The sequence below is a fragment of the Rattus rattus genome, chromosome 13 (assembly GCF_011064425.1).
Source record: "Rattus rattus isolate New Zealand chromosome 13, Rrattus_CSIRO_v1, whole genome shotgun sequence".
Lineage (NCBI taxonomy): Eukaryota > Metazoa > Chordata > Mammalia > Rodentia > Muridae > Rattus > Rattus rattus.
The window spans coordinates 77874739-77880278 of record NC_046166.1 but is presented as its reverse complement, the minus strand read 5'-3'; the positions used below and the strand labels follow the sequence as shown (position 1 = coordinate 77880278).

The following is a 5540-nucleotide window of genomic DNA, read 5'->3' as shown; positions in this document are numbered from 1 at the left end:
CCTCTACTGAGGCCTGTCTCTATTCATTGGATATGATCTCTATAGGTTCTGTTCCTACTTTGTTGGGTATTTTGGCTAATGTTCTACCTCTTGGGTCCTGGGAACCTCTTAGGTTCCTGGCATCTGGGACTTTCTAGTGGTTACTCCTATATCCCTGCTCCACTGCTACACACCTCCTTTCAAATTCCTGACCCTCTAACTTTCTCCCCTATCACTTCCAGTATCAGAACCAGCCCCCCCTTTTCCTTCCACCTCCTCTCTCCTTCCCAAATTCCTCTCCCCCTCTTCTTCCCGAGATTATTTTCTTCCCCCTCTGAGTAGGACTGTAACATCTACACTTTGGTGTAGTCTTCATTCTTCTTGGTTCTGTGAATTGTATGATGGGTATCCCAAGTTGCTTTTTGACTAATATTTACTTATCAATGAGTCCATACTATGTGTGTGATGGTTTATATATGCTTACCCCAGAGAGTGACACTATTAAGAGGTGTGGTTTTGTTGGAGTAGGTGTATTTGGGTTTAAGCCCCTCACCCTAGCAGCCTTCAGATGAAAGTTAGAATTCTCAGCTCTGCTTGCACTGGGCCTGCCTAGATGCTGCCATGCTCCTCCTTGATGATATTGAACTGAACCCTCTGAACCTGTAAGCCAGCCCCAATTAAATGTTGTCTTTATAAGACTTGCCTTGGTCATGGGTGTCTATTCATATCAGGAAAACCCTAAGACAGGAAGACACCATGTATGTTCTTTTGTGACTGGGTTACCTCACCCAGGATGATATTTTAAAGTTCTATCCATTTGCCTGTGAATTTCTTGAAGTCGTTGCTTTTAATAGTTGAGTAGTACCCCATCGTGTAAATGTACTTGCTTCAGCAGCACATATACTAAAATTGGAAAGATGCAGAGAAGATTAACATGCCCCCTGCGCAAGGATGACACCAATAGTACTTTTGGTATTGGAAGAATATCATTATGGCTGAAGATCTGTAACTTACAAATCATGTTTGAGGTTATCCCAGGCTTTAAGACCTTGACTTCCTTTTTTTTTTCTCGTTTTACAAAATACATTTATTTCTTTATAAAAATATACCTTAATATTCAGTATATAATTACATTCTAAAATATTATCTAATTTAGTGAGAAAGAATTTGGTGCAAACTAGAAACAGCTTATACAGAATATCAAAAATAATGTATGGACTTATTACAGTAAGTAGGAAACAGAAGTATAGTCACTGTGTTTTCCACAGCATAACATATTTATTTATTATTTGGGAATTTCTCAGCCTATACCCCAATCACACTCAGTTCCTACTCCTCCCAGGTCTACCCCGCTCCCCACCTTGTGACCTTCCCTCCACAAATGAAGAAAAAACATGAAAAAAATCATTAACTAAAAGCATTCCTTTTAAGCTGTTATATCTTTCACTTTGTTATCTTTGGAATCAATTGCAAGATAACAAAAATTCCAAAATTTTTTTTCCAGCTGGTGAAATTTTGATAAATCTTTTTTTTCTTTTTTTAATGTTTTATTTATTTATTTATTTTTTAACTTGAGTATTTCTTATTTACATTTCGAGTGTTATTCCCTTTCCCGGTTTCCAGGCCAACGTCCCCCTAATCCCTCCCCCTCCCCTTCATGGGTGTTCCCCTTCCCATCCTCCCCCCATTGCCAATCACGTTCAGTCTTAGCAGGACCCAGGGCTTCCCCTTACTGATGATCTTACTAGGATATTCAATGCTACCTATGAGGTCAGAGTCCAGGGTCAGTCCATGTATAGTCTTTAGGTAGTGGCTTAGTCCCTGGAAGCTCTGGTTGCTTGGAATTGTTGTTCATATGGGGTCTCGAGACCCTTCAAGCTCTTCCAGTTCTTTCTCTGATTCCTTCAACGGGGGTCCTGTTCTCAGTTCAGTGGTTTGCTGCTGGCATTTGCCTCTGTATTTGTTGTATTCTTGCTGTGTATCTCAGGAGAGATCTACATCCAGCTCCTGTAGGCCTGCACTTCTTTGCTTCATCCATCTTGTTAATTGGGTGGCTGTATATGTATGGGCCACATGGGGCAGGCTCTGAATGGGTGTTCCTTCTGTGTCTGTTTTAATCTTTTGCCTCTCTATTCCATGCCAAGGGTATTCTTGTTCCCCTTTTAAAGAAGGAGTGAAGCATTCACATTTTGATCATCCGTCTTGAGTTTCATGTGTTCTAGGCATCTAGGGTAATTCAAGCATTTGGGCTGATAGGCACTTATCAATGAGTGCATACCATGTGTGTTTCTCTTGACTTCCTTTTCTTGTGGTCACCTTCAATAGGTGTCTTTCTTGAAGTTCAAATGTAATCCTATACACTATGATAAAATTGCTAGACTTAAATGTCTATTTAGCCATCTCTTTATTTGTTAGGTTTTATTCTCATCTGTATCTAAGGAGATGATAGAACTTTTCAGGAGTCACTGAAGGGCATCTACAGTACAACTTCCCTGATTACATAATATCTGTATATCTATCTATCTATCTATCTATCTATCTATCTATCTATCTATCTATTTTTTATCTATCTATCTGTGGTGAGAAACACTTCAAATTGTTTATATCATTTTTCTTTGACTTCTCTAGAAGATTTCCTTTGCAGCTGTATCCCAAACTGTGGGTTGCTGTCTATATGCAAGTGAGGACAGGAATAAGATAAGGCAAGATCCTGTGATTGGGCGGTGGAAAAGGAAGGCAGGCTGATTATTTTTGAGCTGGGACAGAGAGACTAAGAGTAAATGGGATGGAAGATGGAGGAAGATAAAGACAATCCAGATACCTCGTGTCTTTAAACAGCCACAGGTAGCTATAAGTATCTTATAATGGATGGATAATTACAGGACAATTTGTCTTATCTAGGTGGGCAGTTTATATCAATATCAATTGGCTCTGAGTTCATTGTGTGGATGTTTTGTGGGGTGAGAATTTACTGATATAAATCTGATTGATAAATTACAAGCCTCTAGAATTTTGATTTACTGGGTTACAGGGGTTTATGACTGCTAACCACAGAGGGCAGATGGCTGGTAATGTGAGCAGAATCCACACAAGAGAACTGTGAGATGGGCAGCAATCCATGGGGCTAGCCATGGAGACGGTAAGATGCCTGAGGCCCAAGAGTAGATGGCACTAGCATGGGGTGGTGTATTTTTTATTTTACATAACACCAAACCTTTCTGAAATTAACAAAATCAGGAAATTCTGAAAAAAGCATAATACATTATTTGTGCATCCTTTCACATTGGTTATTCAGTAGGACATTATCAGCATTCCTTAGCCCTTTCAAATTTTAATAGCACAGTATTTGAGTGTTCCCATAATCCCATCTAAACTGTGATAGTGATGGCAAGAACTATGCAGGCCAGTTCTGTTAGTCCTTTTTCCTCCTTCTGAAAATTACACCTTATTTCTTTATAACATTACAGAAGTGGAAGCATGCCTCTGTTCTCTGTATAAAATGAAAAATTAAGACTGTAATTTGATGCATTTGCCTGAAGTAAAAGCTAATAATGAGAAAATGCATTTTAAGTAAAATCTGGGTGAAATAAAAGTATTTATACTCATTATAGGTATTTTGATTTGATATATAAATGTCCATAGTAGAAAATTATCTTATGATTTCTTTAAAGAAATCTTCATGAACATTAGGAAAAATATGTTTTGTGCAGGTAGATTTTGGAACATAGTTATTATGTGTAATTCTAGAACCTTTTATAAGAGAGTAGTTCAAATTTCACTGTTAAGATTTTGAGCTTGGTAATGATTTGTCATGGGGTGAGGATGAATTCTGTGCACTGAAAGGTAGTGGACACCATCATCTGTTTCTGCCAGTATTAAACTCATAATTATTTTATGAAGCTGGTAAATATCTTAGAGGATGGGACCATCTCTAGAACCACTTAGGGTAGTACCCATGGATCTACTCTATGTTCTACTCTCTAAAACTATCTTATTCTGAACCCCTCTCCATTTGAAAGTTCTAAAGGATTATATTTTTATAAGTGTGACAGGAAATACTCTACCATTTTCCTTACACCGACACATTTTTAATGTCATAGTTTTGTTTCATTATTTAAGGCGGCTTTCCATTTAATGAAATAACATGCTTTACTTGTCAGGTACTCAAATTTTGATTTTAAATATCGAGTGACTTTAAGATCTGAGCTGGTAATTGTGTGAGGTCAAAGACTAAAATGAAAGAGTTTATCTGCACACAAATAAGTCATTGTTTTCTTCATTAGCTTAGCCAGTAAAAAATTTATATGTTAGGTAGGAAATGAATGTATCAAAATGGGTAAATAAAATGGTGCATATTCACAAGCTAGAAATACCATATATTTGTAAAACCAAGCAAAATCATGAAATTTACAGGAAAATACACAGATTTATAATCTATATATTAGTAAAGTCACCCTAACTCTAAAGGTGGGAAGCATCATATTTGCTCTCATATGTGAGTATTAGCCTATAATGTATTCATATATTTGGCTGTAAATGTGAGCAAAGCATAATTTCTGTAAAGGAGACTAAGAAGGCACAACACTGTGACAAGGAAGTATTGAAAAAGCAAACAAAACAAAATAAAACAAAACAAAAAAACCCAAATCATGAAAAATATATAAAGATAATTGTTTTCCAAGTTTCAGTTTCATCAGAGTATTTGTGTGTGCATGGTGGATAAGTCAGGAAGAAAGTAACTTATGTGTAAAACATCAAGCAATGCTCCATGGCTACAGAATAGCCATTCCAAGTTTATAGAAATTTACTGAGATTCATAGATTTGGGGATTGAGCAAGTATTTGAGTGGCTACTTTAATCTAGCTATGAGATTAAAATTTCAAGATGATTAAAAATTATGAGTGAAAAAAACAATAAAAAACACAAGACAAACAATTCCATTGCAAATCAATGACTTTCTGTAGAAGTGTTTTAAATAAGTTTAATAAAAATGTAATGGGGGAAAAAAAAGAAGACTCAGAGACTTTAAAGGAGAAAATGGCATTTAGAGATATTACACTTACCTAGTAGTCAGGATGTGGTAAGTGGGGACCTCTATTTCTCTCTCTCTCCTCTCCTCTCTCCTCTCCTCTCTCTCTCTCCTCTCCTCCTCCCTCTCCCTCCCTCCTCTCCTCTCCTCTCCTCTCTTTTCCTCTTCTTTCCTCTTCTCTCCTCTACTTGTCAGTGGATGAGCATTGACTTACAGACTTTGCTTTCCAGAATGATATTCCTCTACCAAAACTTTATGGTCACCTTTGTTTTAGTTTTTCTATTTTCTAAAATAAAACATGTATATTTAACATTTATTTCTATGTCATGTTTATTTGTTAGTCAAGCTATTTTTAGTAATTTTATTTTCTTGGATATTTTACGTATTTACATTTTAAATGTTATCCACTTTTTCTCCCATACTGCCTCCCCCTACTTTTAGAAGGATATTCCCATTCCCACCAACCCACAACAACCTAAATGTCCTGGCATTACCCTGCATTGAGAAAAAGCTTCACAGGCCCTAGGGCTTT

The 5540-nt window shown here is 36.9% G+C and overlaps 1 non-coding gene across 1 annotated transcript; it reads left to right on the top strand.

The window, feature by feature from the left end:
• The first annotated feature begins 858 nt into the window (after nt 1–858).
• LOC116915172 lies at nt 859–966 on the top strand. The gene has a single exon (XR_004389833.1). It is a non-coding gene; the product is annotated as a U6 spliceosomal RNA (small nuclear RNA).
• Nucleotides 967–5540: the final 4574 nt, after the last annotated feature.